General features: G+C 38.2%; 1 pseudogene; it reads left to right on the top strand.

The window, feature by feature from the left end:
- Window positions 1-6,219: 6,219 nt before the first annotated feature.
- LOC101973703 (CCR4-NOT transcription complex subunit 7 pseudogene) lies at window positions 6,220-9,587 on the top strand (annotated as a pseudogene).
- The last annotated feature ends 17,755 nt before the right edge of the window (window positions 9,588-27,342 follow it).

Raw genomic sequence — 27,342 nt, 5'->3', positions numbered from 1 at the left:
CTCACAGTGACACAGGCAGAGGGGAAGTAAGACAAAAACCTCCAGGCTGATAGGCCCTGTTACACTTCACTTCCCAGTGTCCTGACTCACAGGTCAGAAGGAGCCTCCTAACCCTGATTAATAATTTCTACCTTCCCAGATATTTTATAAATTTAATTCACATTAATTATTCCCCACATACAAATAAGTTTTTAGTAGTGTTTGAAATATTTAGTGTATTTGGACATGTGTTATTCTCAATCATGAGTCTGATGATGAAAATTTATTTTGGAGATTGTAAAGCTTTATTCAGATGTGTACATCATACAGCCCTTTTGTCACTATTTTGTGTTACTTTTGTCCATAGAAGGCAATGAGGAATATTCCACACACTGATGGGATTTGAATATTTACCTTTAAATTCCAGATCTTTGCATTTATTTATGTATTTTGGTTCAAAATTTTTTATTGGTTTTATTTTTTAAAATACATGACAGCAGAATGCATCACAATTCTTATTACACACATAGAACAATTTTTCATATTGCTGTTTGTATATAAAGTATATTCACACTAATCCATGTCTTCATACATGTACTTTGGATAATGATGTCCATCACATTCCTCTATCATTGCTAACTCCCTGCTCCCTCACTTTCCCTCCCACCCCTCTGTCCTATCTAAAGTTCTCCAATTCCGCCCATGGTCCCTCTCCATACCCAACTATGAGACAGTCACCTTGTATCAGAGAAAAGATTCTCCATTTGTTTTTGGGGGGATTGCCTAACTTCACTTAGAATTATCTTCTCCAACTGTATCCATTTACCTGCAAATGCCATGATTTTATTTGCTTTTATTGCTGAGTAATATTCCATTGTGTATATGTGCCACATTTTTAATTTTAATTTTTTTTAATTTTTAAAAAATTTTTAAATTTTTTAATCTACTGAAGGGCATTTAGGTTGGTTCCACAGTTTCACTATTGTGAATTGTGCTGCTTCAAACATTGATGTGGCTGTGTCCCTGTAGTATGCTCTTTTAAGTCCTTTGAGTATAGACCCACCCGACATGGGGTAACACATGCATGCATGGTCCTCCTAGGCTTCATCCACCTTACCACGTTCCAAAACTGACATATACACAGAGATCTCAGGGAGTTTGTTTGTGACTATCAGAGAGAAACCCAGTGCCACATACAGAGAGAACCTGTGCAACACCCAGGATGTGGATAATCCACCAGGGACCAGGACAAAGGCCAGACTTCAACTTCCATAATGTTCACTCTTCATGCACACACACCCTCTCTCTAATTTAAGCACATTTGGTACACATGACAGCACATAACCCTTGCTATAAATGGCTGTTATGATCCCAGGTCTGGGAAGATTCACCAGCATGGAAAGAAGATGACAAGGATGTCACTGCTCAGAGGAGACCAGGAGTGAGCAAATATGCATGTGTTCATTTGTACTCAGACATAGAGTCATATGTTAAATTAAATTTTCTCATAATCTTTTATTTCTATACAAAGAAATGAGGTCTTATAGAAATTCATAAGACAATAAATTTTATCTGGTTAATGACAAAAATCTGGAGTTTTCAGCTAGAAAGTCAATTTTTGATTATATTCTTTGCTATCTGGTATAACCCAAAGAGGTTGACTATGATGTTTAATTTATCTACCTGAGAAGAACTAACTTTCCCTATCAAAATTTCTAAGTTAATCTCTCTTAATAAATAGTCTTTAAGGATCTCTGGTGAGACATTTATCAATGTTGCTCATGATATAAGTGAATGTTGTATTCAAATACATTAAAATCTATATTGTTGATTCTGGCAACTGATCACAATCAAAGTACTACTCTTTCAATGTTAGAATATTAAATAGTTAAAGAATATGATAAAATATGCAATATTCACATGAAATGTAAATATTTACACTCAATTGAATATGAAAAGAATAGATGGAGTCCTCCCAATATTTTGCTGTGAATTTCTGTGTTTAAATTTTAGATATGGAAATATTGAAAAAACTAGTTACATTTTTAGGTTTAGAAATTTCCTCATAAAGTATTATCAGGAAATCAAAAGTCCACCCAACTCATGGTGGTAAAGACTTCTCTACTAGATAATGTGGAACTTGGTCATCAGTAAAGATAGTGAGGTAGGGACAGAAGGACCAGAAGGATTCAGAGACAACATGACCCTGTGGTCCAGGAATAAGAATCCTCTTTGCAAAATGAATCTATTAGTGGTTGTGTTCAGAGTATAGGAGGAGGAGTTGAGATAGGGTGGCTGGGAAGAAGCTCAATGAGAGTTTAAATGGGAAATCAATGTTTATTTATCTTGATGTAGAAAAGAATCTACAGGAGATTATTTAGGTATAAAAATGCTTTTATCATACTCATAGAAAGGAAATATCCTTCTGAATACTCTGTATGTAATTTTAAAGACAGAGAGAGAGAGAGAGAGAGAGAGAGAGAGAGAGAGAGAGAGAGAGAGAGACAGAGAGACAGAGAGAGAGAGATATATAAAGAAGAAAGAATGTAGAGAACAGCTAGCCAGGGTGTCTGCATGACTCAGGTGAGCAGTGCACCTGGACAGTATAGGGAGGTACACAGTGAGGAAAGCTTATGGACAGTACGTGGAGATGTTCTGTGCTGATGTCCTGTGGGAGAAAAGGGGCCCTCAGCAGTCAGAAGTGGGCTCCAGCTGCTCAGGGTGAGCATGGTCAGGTGGTATCAGCCACATGAGGACAAATCACCAAGACTCTGCTCACTGTGTGTTTCTCCACTAGGAACTAGAACAGAATTTTGTTTTGTTTTGGCACTTCTGAATATACAGACCCCAGAACCCAGCTTGAAAACAAGCAAAAACTGCATGAATATCTAGATTCATCTTTTTTTTTAGTTTTTTTTAATTAGTTATATATGACAGTAGAATGTATTTATGCATGCTGATATGTCCTACATAGATGAGATATAATTTCATTTTTCTGAGTGTACATGTTCAGAATCATATTGGCCATGTAGTCATATACAGTAATAATGTCTGTTTCCTTCTACTATATTTCCTATCCCCACATCCTATCCCCTCCCCTCCCATCACTTTCCTCTAACTGATCTAAGGGAACATTATTCTTCCATACTGCCCCCCAACCTTATTGTGAATTAGCATCTGCATATTACAGAAAATAGTTGACCATTGGTTTTGTGGGATTGGCTTATTTCGCTTAGCATGATAATCTCCAACTCCAAATATTTACTGGCAAAAGCAATAATTTCACTCTTCTTTAAAGTGGAGTAATATTCCATTGAGTATATATACCACATTTTATTTATCCATTCATCTATTGAGAGATACCTAGGTTGGTTCCATAGTCTAGCTATTGTGAATTGAGCTGCTATAAACATTGATGTGGCTGTGTCACTAGAGTATGTTAATTTAAGTCCTTTGGGTATAAACCAAGGATGGGATAGCTGAGTCAAATGGTGGTTCCATTCCCAGTTTTCTGAAGAATCTTCATACTGCTTTCCATAGTGGTTGCACCAATTTGCATTCCCACCAGCAATGTATGAGGGTACCTTTTTCCCCACAACCTCACCAACATTTATTGTTGCCTATGTTCTTTATTATTACCATTCTGACAAGAGTGAGATGAAATTTTTGAGTAGTTTTGATTTACATTTCTTTAATTGCTAGAGACATGAACACTTTTTCATATATTTGTAGATTCATTGTATTTCTTCTGTGAAGTGTCTGTTCAGTTCCTCAGCCCATTTATTGTTTGGGTTATTTTGTTTGTTTGTTTGTTTTTGGTGTTAAGTTTTTTGAGCTCTTTATATATCTTAGAGATTAATGCCTTATTAGAAGTGCAGGTGGTAAAGATTTTCTCCCAGTCTGTAGGCTCTCTCCTCACATTATTAATTGTTCCACTTGCTGAGAAGAAGCTTTTGAATTTGAATGCATCCCATTTACTGATTTTTCTTCTTGAGCTTTAGGAGTTTTGTTAAGGAAGTCATGTCCTAGGCTGATATGGTGATGATTTGGGCCTATTTTTTTTTCTTCTAGTAAGTACAGGGTCTCTATTCTAATGCCTAAGTCTTTGATCCACTTTGAGTGGATTTTTGTGCAGGGTGAGACATAGAGGTTTAATTTCATTTTGCTACATATGAATTTTCAGTTTTGCCAGCACCATCTGTTGAATAGGCTGTCTTTTCTCCAGTGAATGATTTGGCACCCTTGTCTAGTATGAGATAACCAGATTCATGTGGGTTTCTATCTGTGTCCTCAGATTGAACTTTTGAATTCTCCAGAGGAGGAAACCCAGAGAAAACAGGAGGACTTAAGCAAAGATCATGATTGATGTTCATTTCTAGACATTTACAGTTGAGGGACTAAATTGATTCAGGACAAAGTGTCAAATGAGAAATTTGACCTTAGGTTTAGCAAGAGGTAAGGAACATGGCTTTTCATGAGGGGAAGTTGAACAGTAGGATAAACTGGATTCCATGGGTTTGGGGGAAGACAGTACAGAAGCACATGATCACTCTCCAGTTCCTGAGTAAAGAAATCACAAAAGTTGTTGGTAAAAATTCTGAGCACAGAAGATGGAGTCCATGGGCAAATGCATTGCAGAGCAGGATGAATTGTATGACTTTCTAGCAATATCTATATTAAATAAGAGCTGGTGAAATATTCATTAATATTCATTAACAAAATGTCAAATCCAGAGTCCAAATCCATCATGGGACTCAAAATCGTACCATTCAAAACCTCAATCCACACTCCAACAAATGATTCTGAGATGAGAAATTTTGCATACAGAATGAAGGAATTTGGGGCTTGTTGCAAATGAAGAGCTGCTTCTGCAGTAAATGAAGTGCTTAAAGGAAGGAAATTATTGATGGCCAGAAAAAGAATGTGCTGGACTGGATTTCATTCTGTACAATATGGCATGAGAAGAGCACAGCAACTATAACCCTTCTGTTCTCTTTTGCTTCTGTCACTTTATAAAATACTAAAACTATTCTATTAAATTAAACTATTTACAATAGTTGAATTATAAATATAATTATAATTGCAATATAATTAAACTATTAAAATATACTTCAAAGTACACATCATTTTACATTTTATTAGTGGGAATCCAACTATTGATTCTGAATAGGTGAAGAATCAAGCATGTGTACTTCTTCTAAATTATTTATCAATAAATTGATATTATTTTCACAACATCTTCAATAAGTTGCTAACACTTTATATTGTATGTTTAAGTATCCTTATGAAAGACACAACTTTTTGAAGTGGCAAAATACAGTATTTCCCTCAATGAATGAATTGGTAGCAAATTATCTAGGACTCAGACCACACTTGTGTGTACAGACTTGGTGAACTGTAGCAACCAGCTAGGTTCTGAAGTCTCTGGGACAAGGGAAGCTGTATGCCCTGTGACTTGCAGGGTACATTTTAGAAGTACTGGTTGTCTCTATACAGCTGCTCAGTAAGGACAATTTACTCAAAGGAGCTCTCACAGATGGAAATTCTGGCAGAGTCCCTGAATAAGGGCCTTGGCACAATTTTAGCAGGTGATTTTTCCCAGGGTTCCTCCAAGGAGCATCTTCCTGAGTCTACAATGTGAGCTGAGCTCTAGCACCATGGCACATGGTGAGGCTGTAGAAGTCATGATGGAAACACATTTGCATGAACAGCTCTTCCTCTCCAGAGGGTGGAAACAAAAAGAAGAATTGGGGCTCACCAGTTCCACTGTAGAACTCAGGGGCCTGTGTCCATCATGGCCTGGACTCCTCTTCTCCTGTTGATGCCTTTTCACTGCTCAGATAGGGACATGTTTCATAGTACTCAATCAGATTATCTGTTATTCCATCTGTCTGGTTCAGACTCCAAAAAACTTAAATCTGGGCTCTGCACTAGCACCCATGTTTTTCTTTGTTGCCAGGTTCTCTCTCACTGCCTGTCCTGACTCAGCAGCCCCTCTTCCCAACTGAACTCCAAGAGCATCTGCCAGACTCACCTGCTCCCTCAGCATTGACTTCACTGTTGAAGACTACTGGAATACCTGGTACCAGAAGAAACCTGAGAACTCTCCCCAGTATCTTCCCAGCTACTACTCAGACTCAGTTAAGAATTAGGGACCTGGGTTCCCCAGCTGCTTCTCTGGATACAAAAATACAATACCCAATGCAGGTAATTTGCTCATCCTTGGGCTACAGCCAGACAATGGGGCTGATTATTACAGTGCTACAGCTCATGGCAGCAAAAGGAGCTATCACTTCTCACAGTGTTTCAGATTATGAGGAAATGATACAAAAACCCATGGGTCCCCAGACCTTTGCCCTGTCTCTCTTCAGTGAGGAGCTTCTGTGGAGGTGCCAGTAGTGTAGACTCTTCTGTAGCAGGAAACTTCCATGAAGAGCAGACAGAAACACATAGGTTATACCTGTAACCTCACACACAACAGGACATCTCAGAAAGGACCAAATGAATGAGCAAACAGAGCCTAAAGGCATATCACTATAGTCTCGGCAGTGAAGAAATAAGATTAGAGACTACAGTCAGCAACTAAAAACACAAATCAGTACCGACATGTTCATTCATAAAGTAGTTTCACCAGCATATTCCATAATGTAAGAACCTTGTCTTACTAGTATTCTATCCAAGACTTATGCAGTGACCCTTACCTTATTCATACATTCTCCACTGTCTGATCCAGGCCACCGGTCCAGTGGACACACCTCATTGAACTCTCACTGATGTCAGACCCTCCTCCTTTCTCTCCTCTACTCTTTCCTCCATCAGGCCTCTCTCTGGCAGTGTCAGGTCTACACCAATTTTCCCACTAGGTACTAGAGACACATAAAGTATTTCTGGTGCAGTTTTCATTCTCCAATGTCCATCTCTAGGGAGGAGGGTCACCAAGGCTCAGACCACCTTGGAAACCTTCACAATCTGATTCCAATGCTTGTCACATCCCTGAATTTCTCTTCCCTCTAACCTTAATATTCTCTTTAATATGGCCATATAATTAAATTCTTTTCTACAAATGGTACTTCCATTCAGCTATTGGGTCCCTACATGCAGAAGCTATTGATTTTTTTTTCTTCTTTTAATCTTTGTCCCTTTTTGTACTTTTTCTGTTTTCTCCCTCTGTATGCACTACATAAGGTGAGTCTTAAACCTATCAACAGGGGAAGGTGGGAAGTGTCTCTCATCTAGACCATTATTCTTCTCCAGCCCCCAAATCTCTGTTTACTAAGACCACCCAGAACAGAACCCCAGCCACTGCAATCATTTTGCTGAGGTCTCTGTGGTTTCATGCATTAGATATCTTCCAAATAAAATTTTAAAATCCCTATTAATTCCCAAGATACATCTGGGGACTCCAGGGCCACAGTAGGTCATGGTTTTTAAATTTCAGGCAGGGTACAGAAATATAAAGAATCTATGTTGAAACCCTATCCTGAGCTTCTAAGCCCTGAGGATTCTGCACCTCTAGGTTTTGTGCCTATATTTCACACCTGCACTTAGGATGAGGGCAGTCATCCCTCGCTCCACAAGGTGTGTTCTCTAAGTGGAATTTATACCACATGGCTCTCTGGGTCCAAAGATCTGGTCTACACTTAACCCAAACCCTGCTCCAAAGGAAACAGGCTTCAAAATTCTGGGTCATCTTTAGCTGCAGACTCCAGAAGCCTGGAGAATTTTACAGAGTATCATCACCGGGGACTGTTTGCAAGGACAGCCAGATTACAGAATGAGCAAAGTCATGAGAAGGACAGGGGCCACTGGAATTCATGTTCTTACTCAGAGTGTGAAATTGACTTCTTGATGGAACACAGGCATATTTATTCATTCTCTGTCTCTGTTTCTTTCTTACAAACACACACACACACACACACACACACACACACACACACACACTTTCTTCTAGGTTTAGACTATCCTGAACACTTTGGGTTCTGGCTTCTCTGTCCTATCCAGGCCCACAGCTCCATAACACCATCATGTAGCCTTTATTCAGATGTGGCTCATTTGGAAGAAATCTCAGGATCCACTTGGCCTTAGTATGATGATACATTATTCTTCCATTCACTGGTGGCACAAAGGACATCTTCTTTATCTTGCAGTGGCAAGAAAGAGGAGAAGGGGATGCATCTGAGCCTACCCCAGAGATTAGTCTGACCCCAAAATGGCTCAGTCCTGGAAGGTCTCTCTGTCCTATCAAGGTGGTCAGTCCATATTCTTTCTACTCATATTTGTAGTCAGCTATCTTCAGATTTGATGTTAAATGTAGGTTTGTTTCCACTATGTAATGACCTCTATTATCTGGGTTCTGAATTTCATAAAGAAGATGATTCTGAACTTCATAGAAAGAAGGCCTTCCTGAATTTCCCTGGACACCTATCACTGCTTTCCTATGTATATGTCTAGATTCATTATATCTGACACAAAAACTTAAAGTTCTTTTAGAAAAAGATAATACATTACATGGAACTATACAGCAGCAAACATGAGTTTTCCATTACTTTTCCATCTTGCCAATCATATTTTCCAGCAATATTCTCTCATCCACAAGCACAATCATGGTGAAAAGCTATGGTGCAGCATGGTGAGGCCAAGCTCTGGCTCCCTTTTCGCAGTTACTGAACAGAGTGTCTATGGGGAATCTGCTGGAGCCATTGGGTGTTTCCTCTGAGAAGGAGGAGCCTGAGCTTAGAGAAACAAACAAATAAGGTTTAAATTGATTCCCTGGTGCCTTCACTGTGCTAGCAGCAACTGTAGATCAGAACCAAAGAATTTGAGAAATTTAGGCTTGTAACTGGATGAAGAGATGAGAAGATTCACCATTATTCAAAAATGTAATTATGTTGCTGTGGAAACCAAGATTTCAGGTGTGCGTACAAGACCCATTGAAGCTTTCAGATATAATGCCAAACATCAATACCAACTATTTCAGTGTCATGTAAACTTGATAATTGAGCTAGGACTGAATTTATGAATGAACAAGTAGAATGCTTTTCAAGAACTTCACTCTGAGTTTCATACATTTAATTTGATGGAGGACATGTGTACAGAAAAATCTGTACAGCTGCTAACATCATCTGGTATCCAGTTGAAAAATACAGACCCAGTACTTGCCAGAACTTCTTGTGACTTTCAGAGTGGTCCTCTATGAAGAGGTCAAATGATAATCATTTCTCAGTGGTTAGGACTTTGGCTATGTAATCAAAATCCCAACCAACTATAATTTGCCCAAAGAAGAACTTGACTTCTTTGAGAGTCTTTTGATTATTCTTCTCCTGCCATTTATGATGTGAATACCTCAAGAAGAGCTGAAAAAATCTTAACAGTGGATTACAACGAGTTTCTGAACAGCTAGAGATGAAAAAAAATAGGACATAGCATCAGGCAAGATCAAATTTGTTGTTTTCAGCAATGGCCTTATTCAAAAAGAGAGAAATGTTCTTTGAAGATTATGTCAATGATGTCAAATATTATGGTCATTTCTGTGGCCATGATTCTAGTTCATCCTAGTACAGAGTGGCATAGGGAATGCATAGGAAGAGGAAGCCAACAAGCAGTCATGACAAGAAATAGTCTTTTTATTTTACTTGAGCTACACATATGCTTGTATATATGTTTTATCTCTGCTTGAATCCCTTGAACAATACACACATTCTCACCTCACTGCCTGAATTTTGGCCCACCTTGTTTTTGGACTTTGATTACTTAGTATGATCATTCCTTTCTCAGGCCTTAATAACAGAAGTATATCCAGATTAAATTTGAATTTATTCTAATATACATGCAAGCATGTGTGACAAAATGGCTAAAGCTATGTTACATGGAATACTTTGAAAATAATAATAATAATTGGACAATTTGAGACCTACTTGAGTTTGGGATTTTTCCCCCTTTCCTGAATTAACTAGCACTGACTGTAATTTATTTCCCAGTTTCATGTCTCTCTCTTCTATTCTGCAGGAGTTTTAGCTATTTAAGATTGTGGACCATCAATTTTGCACTTTAGTGGCCCCAGTCCTTTGTATTCAGAAATTGTGTTTTATCTTGACCTTAGCTAACAAAATCACCATCTGCCAAATTTATATAGTATGCATTTCTTTTTGACCTACAGAATATAGCACATGCTTATAAAACCTATTGAATCACAAAACTAAAAAAAAAAACACATAAGAAATTACTACAATATTTTTATAGATCCTTAGCCTATTTATTGATTGGGTAACTTAGGTTGTTGTTGTTGGGTTTTGGGGTTTGGGGTTTTTGTCTTTTATTTAGTTATTTTTTGATGTGGAGTTTTTGAGTTCTTTATATATCCTGCAGATTAATGCTGCATCTGAGGTGCCTGTGGTAAAGATTTTCTCCAATTCTGTAGGCTGTCTCTTTGTGTTACTGTTTCCTTTGTTGAAGCTTTTTAGCTTGAATTCATCCTTTTCATTGATTTTTTTAAATTTAATTTAATTTTTTACACAAATGGTACATGATTTTTTATTTCTGTGGTTGTACATGATGTACAGTTACACTATTCTTGCAATTATACCTGTACCAAGGGAAATAATGTCCATAAAGTCCAACATCTTCCCAGTCCCTACTACCCCTCCCTTATCCTCCCTTCCCTTTGCCCAATTCAAAGTTCCTCCAATCTTTCCTCTCATCTCCCCCATTATGAATCAGCATCCATTTATTAGAGAAAATATTTGGCCTTTGGTTTTTTGGAATTGGCTTAATTTGCTTAGCATGATATTCTCTAGTTCCATCCATTTACCTGTAAATGTCATGATTTCATCCTTCTTTAAGATTGAGTAATATTCCATTGTGTATATATACTACAGTTTCTTTATCCATTTATCTATCAAAGGGCATCTGGATTGGTTCCACAGTTTAGCTACTGAGAATTGAGGTGCTATAAACATTGAGGTGACTTCACTACTATAGTATACTGATTTTAATTTGTTTTTATATAAACTGAGGAGTGGGAGAGGTTGATTAAATGGGGATATCTTCTAGGTTTTCTAAGGAATCTCAGAGTGTTTTCCAAAGTGGCTGCACCATTTTACAATCCCAACATCAATGAATCAGTGTATCTTTTTTCCTACTTCCCCACCAGCACTTGAATTTTTGATAATTGCTCTTCTGACTGGAGTGAGATGAAATCCCTGAGTACTTTTGACTTGCATTTCTCTAATTGCTAGATATGTTGACCATTTTTTCATATATTTGTTGATCGATTGTATTTCTTTTTCAGTAAAGGTGTTTGCTAATTCCATTTATGGACTGAGTTATTTGGTTTATTTATTTATTTGTTTGTTTGTTTGGTGTTAAATTTTTTTAATTCTTTACATATAATGGAGATTAATGCTCCATTGGTTCTGCATGTGGTAAAGACTTTCTACCCTCCTTTTGGCTCTTTTGGCTCTCTCTTCACATCATTCATTGTTTCTTTTGCTGCAAAAAAAAAAAATCTTTGTAGTTTGAATCCATCCTATTTATTGATTCTTGACTTTATTTCTTGTGCTTTAGAAATATTGTTAAGAAAGACAGGTATTAGTGACATGATGATGATTTGAGACTACTTTTTCTTCTATTAAGTGCAGGGTCTCTGTTCTAATACTTAAGTCTGTAATACAATTTGAATTGAGTTTTTTTGCAGGGTGAGAGATAGGGGTTTAATTTCACTTAGTTACATAAGGATATCCACTTTGCCCAGCACCATTTGTTGAGGAGGATATCTTTTTTCCAATGAATATTTTTGGTATTCTGTCTAGTATGAGATAACTGTATTTATGTGGGTTTCATTGTGTGTCTTCTATTCTGTACCATGGGTCTACATATCTGTTTTGGTGCCAATACCATGCTGGGTTTTGTTGTTGTTGTTGTTGTTGTTGTTTTGGTTTGGTTTTGGTAGTGCTGGGGATTGAATCTAGGGCCATCTGCATTCAAGGCAAGCACTCCACAAACTGAGCTACATTTCCAGACCCATGCCATTGTTGTTACTATGGCTCTGTAGTAAACTTTAAGGTCTGGTATTGTGTTGACTTCTGCTTCACTTTTCTTGCTTAGGATTGCTTTGAATATTCTGGGTCTCCTATTGTTCCAAATGAATTTTGTAATTGCTCTTTGTAGTTCTTTGAAGAATGTCATTGGGATTTTCATGGGAATTGCACAAAATCTGTATAACTTTTTTTGATAGTATGGCCATTTTGACAATATATAATTAGGCTGATGGGAGATTTTTCCATCTTCTAAGGTTGTCTTCGATTTCTTTAGTGTTTTTATTATAGAGATATTTCATCTATTTCTTTAGATTGATCCCCAAGTATATTTTTAAGGCTATTATGAATGGGGTAGTTTTAAAATTTCTCTTTCAGTAAATTCATCACTGATGTGTAGGAAAGCATTTGAGTTATGGGTGTTGATATTTATACCCTGCTACTTGCTAAATATATTTGTCAATTCTAGATTTTTTTCTGGTGAAATTTTTTGGGTCTTCTAAATGTAAAATCCATGACTTTCAAATCCTTGCCTTGTTCTACTTTTTATGGAGGATTCTTTCAGTGTATCCCATTTAGAATGACGATGTTCTTGTTTTAGCTAAATAGGTTTTATCATATTGAAATATGTCTCTACTATCCCTACTTTTCTCGTGTTTTGCACATGAAAAGGTGCTGTATTTTCTCAAGTGCTTTTTCTACTGAGATGATCATATGATTCTTGTCTTAAGGTTATTGAATTTATTTACTGATTTCTATAATTTGAACCAAAATTGCATCTCTAAGGTGAACACCAATTTATCATGGTACACTATCTTTTTAATTTGTTTTAGTATGTGATTTGCCAGAATTTTATTAAGAACTTTTGATCTATTTTCATCAGTTATATTGGTCTTTCCTTGTTGTGTCTTTGTCTCATGTTGGTATCAGGGTGATAGTAGCCTCACAGAATGAGTTTGGAAGGGTTCGCTCCTTTTCTACTTAATGAAATTGTTTGAGGATTACTGGTGTTAAATCTTCTTTGGAGTCCTTGAAGAACTCAGGTGAGAATCCATGTGATTCTTTTTATTGTTTGGTAGCCTCTTAATTCATTGCTTAAAATCAATCTATTTAAATTGTGTATGTCCTCCTGATTTACTTTGGACAGATTATATGTCTCAAGAAATTTGTCAATGTATTCAAGATTTTCTATTTTATTGGAGTATGAATTTTCAAACAGTTTTTAAGTATCTTCTATATTTCAGTAGTGTTCTTATGTGTTCTGTCACAACCAGAGGGTGTTGTATGACTTGTTGCCCCACACAACTGTTCAGTTAGGACCGTTCACACAAAGGAGCCTTAATTTTGCTGGTGGACCCTCTGTGCTCTGATGGGAACTCAGCAGCTGTGTTCTGTCTTTCGTAACTGAGCCTCTGGAGCAGAAGCTTTTCTCTCATCTCATCAGGTGCTTCCTGCCAGGATTCCTCCAGGAGGAAATAAATTTCATTCTTTCTCACTCTGCACTGTGTGCTGCACTCCAGCACCAGGGCTCAGAGAGAGCTGGGGCAACCACGATGGAGACAGAGTTGCATGAACAGCCCTTCTCTAGCAGAATGTGAAAAATTAAATGTCACCTACAACAGCCCAGCCCCAATGTGACAATCAAGGACTGTGTCCACTATAAACTAGAGTCCATCTGCACCTCCTCATTACTGCTCTGGTTAACATCAGTCTTTTTCAAGTCTCAATTCTTAGTTGAAATTATGAACCACTCAGGTTCAGAATAATGAGAAATTTTTCTCCTCCTCTTACCTCATCCCCTACTCCTATCTGTGTTTACAGGTTCCCTTTCAAGATTGTATTCAGTCAACTGCACTCCATCTCTGCATCTCCTGAATCACCTACCAGACTCACCTATTCCTGGAATAGCCGTTTTAGTGTCATCAAATCCTACATACAATGGTACTATGATACTCAGCTTCATGGAAAGTTTCAGGGTTGTAGGGTCCCTAGGCACTTGTCTGGAACACAGATGCCTGAACAAGTACACATGTGTTCTGCACATCTCTGAAACTGAGGATATGCTGATTATTATGTAGTGCATGGCATGATAGTTCTAAGATTTACTCAGTGCTATTAGTCCACACAGAAAATGTATAACACTCTGTGTTATACATGGTGCTAAAAAGATACAAACCAGAATGTCAAATTCATGATGTTTGTTCTCAGGACAATCTTAGTAGCTTTCCAATGTACATAATAATTAAATCATAGTATAAATAATATATAATTAGAAATTACACAATGTTCTATAAAGATCATATATGTGCAATATAATAGCACAACAAACCCCAACTTTACATGCTTTACTTTGGGGTGATGCCTTATTATATTTTCAATGAATATGCATAAATGGTTACAAGTTCCTGATAGAGTAGTGTGGCTAGCTGATAATGGACCACAAAGTTGTGTACACACTAAACCCTGAATTCTATGAATATGCTAGGATGAATGATAAAATGATAATAAAATAGTCATGGAATTAATGTTACTAATCAGTTCACATCAGGGTCAGAAGATAATCCTGGAATTTACCTGGAGACAGTGGGATCGTGAGGGTCCTTAAGAGTGGAAGAGAAAAATGAAGCAACTATGTGGTGTGTTATAAGAAGGTATCCATCCATTCAGGATTTTTTTCTTTGAAGATGGAGATAATGACAACCAGCCAAGGAATGCTGGTGACCCTAGAATTTAAAAAATGAAAAAAGATGATTTTTCCCCTGGAACCTCCAGAAGATAGCACAGACATGACACCATCCTGAAGTTAGCTCAGTGAGATCCTTGTCACTCTACTGACTTTTGCAAATGAAAGATAAGTAATTTGTGTTGGTTCATGTCTCCTAACTTGTAGTCATTTCATATATATCACGAAATTTCCACTTAGCCCAATGGACCAGTATTTATGATGAAAGTCATTCATTTGATCAGGTTTATGTGAACTCTAACTTAGGGTGTTGGGTCTGTATTTGGGAAAGTGACTTTCTCAATTCAGCCAACTCACATCCTGGAAAGATGGACATAATGAGAAGATATGAAAGAAAGATTAATTATGACCATCTGAGTTGATTTTCCCAAATGATCCCAAGCAGTGAGAATGTTCAGCTCCATGCTTCTTTTTCCTGACACTTTTATTATTTGATTATTGATTCCTAGTGAATTTTTGGCAGAAAAAATAAATACCTCATGCAGTAGTGATATTGATCTGAGCAAAGTACCTGACACAGAAATATCTTCATCAGTATTTCTAGGACTCAAATGAAAACATAAAAAACATAAAAAGGTTGAGTCCATACCCAAGAGAAGTCTAAACTTCTACAAGTAATTTTCAGGAGACATCATTGAACACTTTTTGGGAACCGTTGAAGTATGTTCACAAATTGAGATGTCCCCAGAGAACTCCACCTCTGAACAGGGGTGGGCAGAGGAACTGAACCCTGTGTCACTAAGGTGGACTCAGCAACTGTGTTCTTCTGCAAAGCCCCAGCACTTGCTTCTTTCCAGGTTCTGCCCATTAGGCATCACCACCCTCCACACTTTGATTTGCATGATTCTAGGCCCAGAAGAAGTGGAGCCAGTGAGGGTCAGTGGGTGGAGACATATTTGCATGAGCTGCTCCATCTTGAGGCCAGTGGGGAAGGATAAGAAAGGCTGAGGGCAGCCCACACCAACACTGGAACTCAGGAAACTGTCCAACATGGTTGGGACTCTTCTCCTCTTTATCATGCTCACTCACTGCCCAGGAAGGGACAGACTTCTGAGCCCCATGGCAGACCCCTATCCTGAGTCTATCCTCATGGGCTCAAATCCCCAAACACATGCAGCCTGGCTCTGACTTCCACTGTGATGTATCTGTGTTTACAGGGTCCCTCTCCCAACTTGTGCTGACTCAGCCACCCTCTGCATCTGCCTCTCTGGGACAAAACACCAAACTCACCTGCACCCTGAGCAGTGACTACAATAATTATGAAGTGGACTGGCACCAGCAAAACCCAGGGAAGAGCGCCCCGTTTTGTGATGCCAGTGGGAAGTAGTGGCATTGTGGGATCCAAGGGGCATGGGAATTTCTGATCACTTCTCAGTCTCAGGCTCTGGCCTGGATTAGTATCTGACAAACCATAACATCCAGGAAGAGGATGACAATGTCTACTACTGTGGGACAAACCATGGAAGTGGGAGCAGCTATGTGTAACTCACAGTGACACAGGCAGAGGGGAAGCAAGACAAAAACCACCAGGCTGATGGGCCTTGTTACACTTCACTTCCCAGTGAACTGACGCTCAGGTCATAAGGACCCTCCTAACCCTGATTAATAATTTCTACTTCCCCAGATATTTTATGAATTTAATTCACATTAAATATATTTTATATACAAATATACTCTTAGCAGTGTTTGAAACATTGAGTGTATTTGGACATAGGTGTTTGTTCCCAGTCATGAATCTGCTGATGGAATTTTATTTTAGAAACTGTAAAGCTGTCTACAAATGTGTACACCCTTTTGTCACCAACTTGTGCTACTTTTCCCGTATTCAGCAATTAGGAGTATTCCACACAATAATGAGATTTGAATATTTTCTTTAAAATTCCAGATCTTGACACTGACATGCACATTGTTCTCCTGGGCTTCACACATTTTGCCACATTTGTACACTGACATATACACAGAGATCTCAGGGAGTTGTTTCTGACTTTCAGAGAGAGAGACAGTTCTAGAAACAGAGAGAACTGATAAAGCACCCAGGATGAGGATTTGAGCCTGTATGTAAATGAGGCACCTTTGGGAGTTGCCCCTTTGCTATGCATACAGTGAATTTATTCGTGTGCAGGAAAATCACTCTGCAGCATGTTTATGCTGATAATTACCTGGATCTAGGGCAGATCTCACAGTTTAATATCAACTTTGCTTGAGACACCAGTCATATTCAGGGGTTCCAGACAAACTACACTTAGTATCAATTCACCTCGCCTTGAGAAGTTCCTATGAACACCTCAGGTTTGCAAATTCATGATTCTAGTTAGAGAATAAAATGAAAGCTCTACTCTTTAGAAGATTACAATTTTAGTATAAAGAATTCAAATCATGTCAAATCAGTTAAAGAGACAGAGAAGTCCATTTCAAGGAGTTTATACATTTGAAGCATTCTTATACTCAGGATGCCTTGCTCTGCTGATAGTTTTGAAGGATTATCCAGCACAGATGATCACTCAGGAAATGAGAATCCAGACTAGTTATTGGTCTTTTTATTCCTTAAACACATCAAATAATTTTGTTGAAGTAAACTCAATCAATATCCAGCCCCCTCCACTCCATGAAGATGAGGAGATTGTTCTGATAGAATGCACTCAAAGCTCCAAATTTGTAGTCATCTACTTGGTCTTTCTAGTATAGTCATTCTCCTTTCTTAAACTATCTGCGAACAGACCATGAATCAGCTCCTGAGAAAACACTCATGCACTCAGAGTCCCTGAGGAAATTCCCAAGATGAGGAGGTCACCCACCATGGGCCAGGACAAAGCCAGACTTCTCCTTCCATAATGTTAACTCTTCATGAACACACACTCTCTCTCTAATTAAAGCACATTTGGCTACACATGACGAAACATGACCCTTGCTCTGAATGGCTGACATGGTCTAAAGTCTAGGATGTTTCACCAGGATGGAATGAAGATGGGAAGGATGGCAAGAAGAGACATTTCAGAATTCATTTTAAGGTAGCATTCTCTAACACATGGCCTCCTTTGTCCCTGCTCAGAGAAGGGTGGGAATTAACAAACATGCTTGTGTTCATTTGTGCTCAGAAATAAAGTCATATTTTCAATTTAATATCCTCATAATATTTTATTCCTACACTAAGAATTGAGGTCTTATAGAAATCCATAATTCAATAAATTTTATCTAGATAATAGCAAAAATTTGGAGTTTGAAGCTAGAAAGTCAATTTCTGAATATGTAGTTTACTATCTGATGCAGTTTGTGGTGTTTAAATCATTTACCTCAAAAGTACTAAATTTCCTTATCAAAAATTTTAAGTTTAAACTCTCTTAGTAAATAGTCATTCAGGATCTCTGGTTAGACACAAAGAGTTTATTTTAATTATCCCTTACTTTAATTTTATCTCTAAATGTGAAGCCAGAATATTTGAACTCTCTAGACCAAGCAGCACACAACTAATATTATAAAATGGCCAAGGTTTCAGAAAGAAGATTATGGGCACTGGTATCTGTAGCTTTCAGAAACAGTCCCCAAACTCCTCATCTGTGATCATAGCAATCCACATTCAGGGGTTTCTGATTGCCGCTCTGTCTCCTAGTTAGGAAACTCAGCCTTGCTGACATCACTGGGCTCCAGCTTGTGGAGGAGGCTATATTATCAGTCCTATGACAGCAATCTCAGTGCTCCAGGCTCATAGGACAGTTAGACAAGAATCCCTTTACCATCTCTCAGAAGGGCAAATGCTCAATACCTCTGCTCAGGCCTGGCCAGTGCCTTCTGCTACTACTATTGTAGGCCCAGCTGAATCTACTGGCACCATTTTGAGTTAAGAAGCATCTTCTTCTCTAACTTCAGAATCATCCCAGCAGCCTGTTCCTAGGAAAAGGACTCTTCATAAAAAGAAAATCCTGATCCTCTTTAGCTTGAACATCTGAGCAGGATGCTATGGTCTCTTGCCCTGAACTTCTTGCAACCGTGGACACATCAGACTTGACCTCTGATGGGAAATTCTGTGACTCTATCATCCATTGTTCCCTGTTTCCTGGAATTCTAAAGCTGTGTCATCTTCTATTGTGTACATCTTTGGGCCTATTGTATATATCTTTGATTCATGTTTTAGCTTAGTTTCATACACATTTATTTTATTTTATTTTATTTTATTGGTTGTTCAAAACATCACAAAGCTCTTGACATATCATATTTCATACATTAGATTCAAGTGGGTTATGAACTCCCATTTTTACCCCATATACAGATTGCAGAATCACATTGGTTACACATCCACATTTTTACATAATGCCATATTAGTAACTGTTGTATTCTGCTACCTTTCCTATCCTCTACTATCCCCCCACAATACACATTTTTTAACATGGAACATTTGGCTGATAATAAAACACACATAAGTAAAACTTTTGACAGATTTTGAGATATTTTCACACCTTTGGTGTGAAATCAGCACAATCAGAGCAAGAAATCCACCCCCATGAGCCTTCTGCCATGACTCTAAGCAGCTGTGTACACCCACAGCAAATTTTCATGAATGAGCAGTGCATTATATTACAAGAGATGTATCCATTTGCATCTATTTTTGATCACTGTTAAAAGTGGGGATATTCATAAGATGGTGATACGTACAGGAGGGAATGATACTATAGCAATATAAAAAATCTTTCTATCAGAAAAGTCATGCACTGTTTTTGATATTTTTCCTTGAAAATCCATCCTCTGATCTTTCTTGAACCCTACTAAAAAGTCACAGACACCATGCTTTCTTTTTCAAACCCAGTAGTAACTTTATATTATATCTCCTGTTTCCCTTGTTTCTAATGAATCCAGTGAATCACACACTATACAATTTAAAAGTCCCAAAGATTAATCCATTAGGCCCATATTCACCAATTTTGGGAGGAATCAGGGAGAACTCTGATTTCACAAGGGAAGTGGATTTAGAGCAGATCTGAGTTTTTTATTCTCAGCTTATGTATTTTTCATTTCATGTAGAGCTTGTGTATAAGACACTTCTTCCCCTGAGAATGCTATAGAAAATGGGTTGAAATGTGTTTCCTTTTTCCATGGTTTGAGGAGAAAGTAGAAAATTAAAAACTTAGATGAGATAGGAAGATTGCCCTGGGGATGGTCCTCATTCTATCTGTAATTAGAGGTCAAGCAGTGCTGAAGGATTTGTGGGAGGCTGTCAGGACCTCCTGTCACCTGGACACAGATATGATGGACCTGAATCTGGGCGACACTGACAGGTTGTGGGCTCTAAATTGAGAACCTTAATACCTGCCCTCCGGTCTCTGCTCACAGCTCACTATTGCACAGGCAAGGACTGCCTCTTAGGCAACTAGATAGTCTCAGCCCAGGCACAGTCTTCCCAGAATGGACAGCCATCCAGGGAGGGTTTGTTGGCCTATGTAAGGGACACAAATTTGAATGAATGGATCTTCTTTTTTCCTCTGGGATGTGAAGGTGATTAAGGGAACTGGGACATGTCTGCTTCAGCAGAACTCTTGGGCATCTATACCACAGCCTGGACCCCAGTCCTCTCTTCCTTCACTTCCTCCTATATTGCACAGATCATTCTTTTATTTTATTTATTTATTTGTTTGTTTATTTAATTATTTATTTATTTTTGTGGTGCTGATGATGGAACCCAATGCTTTGGGCATGTGAGACAAGCACTCTACTAACTGAGCTATATCCCCAACCCAGTATCCTGATCCCCAGATGACCTGTACTGCTTTCCAAACTCATGCCATAAATATATTTTCTTTGGGTGCTTTTTTGAAATAGGTAGGGTGGGAGGAAAGCTGCCTGTCCCTAGAAATAGATAGGACAGGAGGAAAGCTGCTCACCGCTGGGGAACAGATAGGACAAGAGGATCGATGGCCATTTCAAGAAAATGGAAAAAATTGATACAGTGTGTTTTTGTTTCATTTTATCTTAGTGTGTTGTGTTGCCTTTGTTATGGAAATATGGGTTCAGAAGTTAGTAAAAATCAAACTGAAAGGGTGCTAAGTAAATTGCTAAAGGAAGGAGGCACCCCAGTAAAACCAAGAACAGTTAGGGCATACATTAAAGTTCAGAAGAGGAAGGACTATCAGGGAAGGAGTTACAACAAAAGGCTGCTTCATGGGAGGGTGCATGAGGCAGCCGCCGCATGCATAACCTGGTCGCTGCTGCCACTGGCTCTTCCCTACCCCTCGCCCCGGAGGAGGATGCCACTGTCAGGAGACAGTGGCCCGTGGCAGTTTGAGTCCGGGACACTCCCCGGGGCCATCTGAGGTTGCCAGGGGAAGGTGATAGGGAGAGAGAATGGCCTTCCAGTGCCACCTGAGAAAAACAGCTTCCTTCAAATTGGCAAAATGATGAAATGAAAAATTTGAACATTTTAGCTTTAAATGGGAGCATAAAAATTTGCCAGCAAGGAGCCAGCGGGGACTCAGAGGGCTACTAAGGAACTTGCCACCTTCCTTGAGAGGGTGGAAAAGAGCCTCCAAAGGAAATTCCCCCCAGGGTCCACTTCAGGATTGGCCCTGCTCTATACAAAAAAAGGGGGGGTGGGGGGGGCAACCCGCCATTCTCAAGCCTTCTGAGCTTTATAAATACAGGGTTAGCAATATCTCAAATCCATAACAGCTGAACTCCAGTTTTCAATTATGGTGATAGTATTTAACCTTCAGATGCTTTGGTATTTTACAAATTTCACCACAGCTGCATCAGCTTACAGTTATTATCATTATGGTTGGAAAACTGTTCAGGTGATAAGAAAAGAAAAATAAGCTGCTTACAGAACTTACCTGGACTGTGTATCACTTCTATGCATTATGATAATATTTCTCAAGCAGCTGATTTTTCCAAACAATTAGAAGCCATGCTTAATGGCACATGGAATGTAAACTCTCAAAATTTAACTAATCTATTGAGACAACAAATTGTAACTCTTAATAGCACCAAGGTATCTTTGCTGATGGTGTCATTGGTGGTACAATTTTTCTAAAGACTTCTCACTTGGAGCCGTCAATGGCTTGGTATCATGGCATTTTGTATTTTCCTCCTTCTGCTTGTGGCAGGTTGTTTATGGTGTTTGTATAGATTATACAGATCCACAAGTATGGCTAAATATATTGGGCCAGTAGTCAAAGACAGGTAAGATCCAATTACAATGGTACTAACCTAAGCCAGAAGGCTGACAATTTGAGGTCAGACCATCCAATGACGGGTAAGGACCATATGTAGTATTGGACAACCTAAAACAGGCACGGTCCCTAAACTACATACTTGTTGTTTAATAAAATAAAAGGGGGGAGATGTTGGGGGCCTCGATCAAGTCAAGATAGCGCCTAGCAGTTTGCAGGAGGAGTGGTTTGTGAGGCAACGCCACTGAGCCATTAAGATGGTGGGGATTCCTTATTGGCTGATTGCTGTATCTGGATGATGCTAATTAAGTCAAACTGTGTGTAATCAGTTAGGTATATATACCTCTGCTGTTCCACAATAAAGCAGTTCCCGTTTCAACCTTCAAGTTGCTTATCACCTTCCAGTTATTTTGACCAGCCGGACTGCAGCAGGTAACATTTGTGTAAACCAGAGACTCAGGTAAATGGAGAAGTGTAAAAGAAACTCTTTTTATTCTACTAGCAAGTCTGCCTCATGGTTTCCAAAAAGTTTCTGGTATCCAAAAGAATCTGAAATGCTGATTAAAAATTTATAAGAGGAGACCATGATGCATTTTTATTCTTGCTTAGTGTTCCCTGGGAAGCAGTTCATCTGTTGAGACTCCTATACAGTGCAGAGATCAGCAATAATAGGAAAATACTATGACAGATCCCTTTCTTATACTGGTGCACTTTTTCTATGAGGGTACCATGACCTTCTCCTTTCTAGATTCAAACCCCAGGAGTCTATGCACTATCACTGTGCCACACTAAGGATGATTTAAAGGATCAACTTTAGAAGATAACTCTGATCTAAAATTTTTTGGTTGTCTAACAACATTATAGAATTCACACTCTACCTAATTAGAGATAAGATTATGAAAATTTGGGGTAGGAATAAAAAATATTTTAAACAATTTTGTTGTTTTTGAAGGTTTCCTAAGATATTCAGTGCATGGATTTGGGGGGGTGAGAAACAATCACCACCACAATGAAGATGACAACTGATATAAAATAATCTTCATTAGAAGGATTTAAAAGGCATAGACATTAATGTCATCATAACAGCTCTGATGTTGAATGTCAAGATTCTACTTTCTCATAGATTTTTAAATATGGCAACTCCAGAAACAAGTTTGGAACACTGAGATGATAAACTCAGAATACCTGATCGACCATATATCAATAAAAACATGAGTAAAGTCCTCAGATGTGTAGAAATTGACCAAAATATCCAAAATTCTGGAAGGCTTTACAAATTTTAAGTCTCTGTGAGAATTGTAAATCATTTTTTATATTTGCTATCCCCATCTCTGTAATCTTGAGAATCAACCTAATACCTATCACTGAAGTGACCTAATAACAGATTTGGAATTCTTCCAAAATGCCCTCTACCAAGAAAATTTTCACTATTTCAGCTGTGAGCCCATGGAAAATCTACATTCTCCTCACTTGTTTTAGTTATAATTGACTCAAAGAGAGGCGTATCTGCACTGAGAATGGATGTTGAAGGCTGATTTATGAGTGTCTGAGGATGTCTGTGCCAGGTTGGACTGTAATACAATATGGCACACAGGGAGCCCCACAACTTCAGAACTTAACATGGATTTATCATGCCTGCTTCACTTTAACAACAAAAAAATTGATTACAACATAGAAAATATGGGAAATTGAAACAAAATTACATTCAGGTGACAGTAGTTAGAAAATATTTGTTTAATGAACATTGATTATAGGAGAACAATATATGAATGTGTTAAATAACGTACCAATGAAATGAAAGAATTCTTGTACAACCTCTTGTAAGAGAAATAACAGCTTCCTTAGTTTAAGGTTCATTCTGGGATTGAGATATTCAGGAAAACACCAAAAGGCAACATAACAAAAGCATTTAAGAATCAGACCATGGATGTGTAGATAGAGACTGACCTGAGAATCTGTGGACAGCTGGGTGTCTATGATTCTGGGACATGGTAAGATTTACTACCTGTAACCAGCAGGTAACACTTGGAGTGCCCTATGGTGTTTACATAGGTTCTCAGGACCATTCACTCAAAGAAACTCTGACCTTGGGGTTGGCCCTTTTGCATATCACTGGGGTCCAGCAGGAGGATCACAATTTTGAGGCCTGCCTGGGCAAATTAGAAAAATCCTTTCTCAAAGTAATGAATAAAAAGAAAATAAAGTATGGAAGTGGTAATATAACTGAGATGAAAAGTACCCATGGGTTAATTCCCAGAAGTAAAAAGAAAACAAGGGGTGGGAAATATCTATACTGCTATTATTAAAAAAGAAAAATGATCAGAAAAAATGTTCCCAGTTATTCTCCAAAGCATTAAGTGTTAAATCTAAAACAAAACAACCAAAGAAATTATCAAGGCAACATGTTACACTATTGAAATAATCTGAAAGAAATTCATGCTGCTAAATTATACTTGAATGTGAAATAGAGTAATGTCCCAATGGCACCATACAACTCAGTATCATGTCTGTTGGACAAGTGAGCATACCAGTGTCTTCCACCTAGGAGCTCCTGCAAGCTCAGAGAAGAACAGAGCCAGACCTTGACTAAGACTTCTGAAATTGTAACTCTGAGAATTTTCATTTAGTTTGAGTGTGGATATGGGTTGTAAAAATAAAAAGCAACTGAAACTGTGATGGTGAAAATAACTAGGTTTTATCAGTTTTTAGTTTAGATAGCAAATATGGTCTAAAGTTATGAGAAGATTATTTTTCAACTCTCATGATTCTTCCAGTGTGGTTTTGCATATGGACTAAAAAAATACAAATTATAAAGTTCACAAGCATATAAATCTCTAATTACACATTTATGCAGGAAGAACATGAAAAATAAGTCCCAGGACATTTTTTCTAAGCTTTTGTCATTTAAAATCCTAGGCCTCAGCCACAGCAAAGAAAAATAACTCCAACCTGACTGGCACCAGAAATCCCACCCTGATGGGTCAACTGACCCAATACAATAAGCCCCATGAATTTCCCTATTCATATTCCTGTCCCACTCTAATGAATCAGCAGCAGGATGCCAATAAAATGAACTCCAGTGATTTTATTCCTGTCCCACACTAAACTTGGCCTAGACAACCAGACTCTTGCTCTAGCCCACTTCCATTTTGTGCCCTGAAAATGAGCCACTTCTGATTTCCATCAAATGATTCCACTACAAAATACTGAATAGAGAAAGGCTTTGCTTCCCATCTCTCATCTTCCCATCTCTCTTTGCCTTCATAATGTGTGTACTATTTGTCCTAACAATACATGCTAGAAAAACATGATATTGCTTTGTATTTAATTAGTTTTAACATTAAATTATGGCATATACAGGGGAAAAAACAGTTTACTCTCATAGAAAATTCAATTATAATGTAAAATACATCACTGTGGTGAACATTGATACTGTGGTACTATAAGTGAAACTCAGTCCTTGTTCCCAATACCAACATTAATTTGACAGTTTAATAATGAGGACACAGTTTTGAGATCAAGGAAAAGTTGTTTTATCTCTTTGCTACCAAAGAAGTAACACAGGAGACTCCTGTCCCAGAGGAGTGATTATGCCCATCAGGGAAGTCAGAGTACTTTTAAAGGAGCAATTCAAAAGCCACATTCCAGATGTGCTTTGATAGGGGGTTCCAGGGTGGATGGATCATGTTGATGAATCCCAGCCTAATTCCATCTGAAGTTTGGGAGCCATCTTGGCACAAAGTCATGAAAAGCTTATTTTGGTTTTACTATAAAATACTGATATTTCTAAACTTGTTTGACATCCCTGCCTGTTCTCTGAACTCACCCATACCTGGCTCTCCACTAGCAGATAACAACTCCCTCTAAAATCTTAGTGGCACCTCATAAATTGTGGCTCCTCCTAACCAGAAAACAACCCTCTCTGAAACCTTAGTGGTGCCACAAAAATTCTGATTTGGGGATCTAAATTTACCCACGACCTTGAAACATCACAACATGTAGAACTTTTATCTGCTATCTGTCCTTGTAATATGTTAGTCAGAACCCTGTTAGTTGTAAGTTGCCAAGACATGCTCCTTTGTAACTTTCTGTGCTATATAAACCTTTTCTTTTCTGAGAGCTGGGCTGTTCTCCAGCCCAGCTTTGGTGAGACAGCCACTGGCCAGCTAGCTCTCTTGTGTACTCAATATAAGCTTGCTTTATTAAAATTGAAGTCAGTGGCATTTTCTTTGTGTTGTGCGTTCAACAGTGTGTTAGGATTCACTTGTGTATTTGGGAGATATTCACTTCCTAGATCTTCTGGAAGACATCTCCTTACTATGGACCATGGATAACCCAAGATAATTTTGTTCTCCAACTACAGGTTAGGAAGGAGGAGAGAAAGAAGGAGGAGAGAAAGAAGAGGAATATGAAAACTTGCTTATTTAAGAAATAAGCCTCAGAGCTATATTCAAAAGGTGAAGTGGACTTGTTGCAATTCTAAACTCAATAAAATGTGAGATGATTTTGAAACATATCATAGATTATTCACTGTAAAAACTAGAGTTAAATAACGGAAAGTTGGGGGTAAGAATTTATATATAGGAAAGATCAGCAGTGAGGATGAAGGAGACCCAGAGGCAGAGTGGAGGGGTTGGAAAGGGCAGACAATGTGGAATGAATACTTAAAAAACCATATTATGTGCAAAATTAACATTCCACAGGAAATTTCACCTTTATGTATAAGTAAAAAGAACCAATAAAATATAAATAAATAGATGAGCAAAAGGAAGACTGGTAGAGTAGAGGAAGGAGAACAAGGGAGGGGAGAGGAAGGAGGGGGATAGTGAACTGAAATTCAATTTCATGCATATATGAGTTTGTCAAAATGAACCCAAGGTCCATGCATAACTATAAAGTTTAAATTTAAAATAAGGTAAAAAATGTAAAAGACAAAGTGGTATTGCCTGAAAAATTATGATTCTAAGATATCACATATTAGCCAGGTGCAGTGGAGCATGCCTGTAAATCCCAGCATCCTGGGAGGCTGAGACAGGAGGATCTAGAGTACAGAGAAGTGACGGGAGGGGAGGGGAGGGGAAGGGGGGAATAGAAGGACATCAGAATAAAATAGACATTATTATTGCTGTTGTATATACGTGACCGTATGACTAATGTGATTCGGCAACCTGTACAATCAGAAAAATGAGAAATTATAACCCATCTGATTCAAATGTATGATAATGTCAAGATCACTATAATGTCATGTGTAACTAATTAAAACAAATTAAAAAGCAGCCTCAGCAACAGTGAGGAACTAAGAAACTCAGTGAGACCCTGTTTCTAAATAAAATACAAAGTAGGCCTGCGGAAGTGGTTCAGTGGTTGAGTGCCCCTTACTTCAATTTCTGGTACCAAAAAAGAAAAAAAAGATATCATATATTTCCTTCAGTAC

This window comes from Ictidomys tridecemlineatus, chromosome 2 (genome assembly GCF_052094955.1).
Source record: "Ictidomys tridecemlineatus isolate mIctTri1 chromosome 2, mIctTri1.hap1, whole genome shotgun sequence".
Taxonomy (NCBI): Eukaryota; Metazoa; Chordata; class Mammalia; order Rodentia; family Sciuridae; genus Ictidomys; species Ictidomys tridecemlineatus.
The sequence above is the reverse complement of the archived record's forward strand: the minus strand, read 5'-3'. Positions and strand labels throughout refer to the sequence as shown.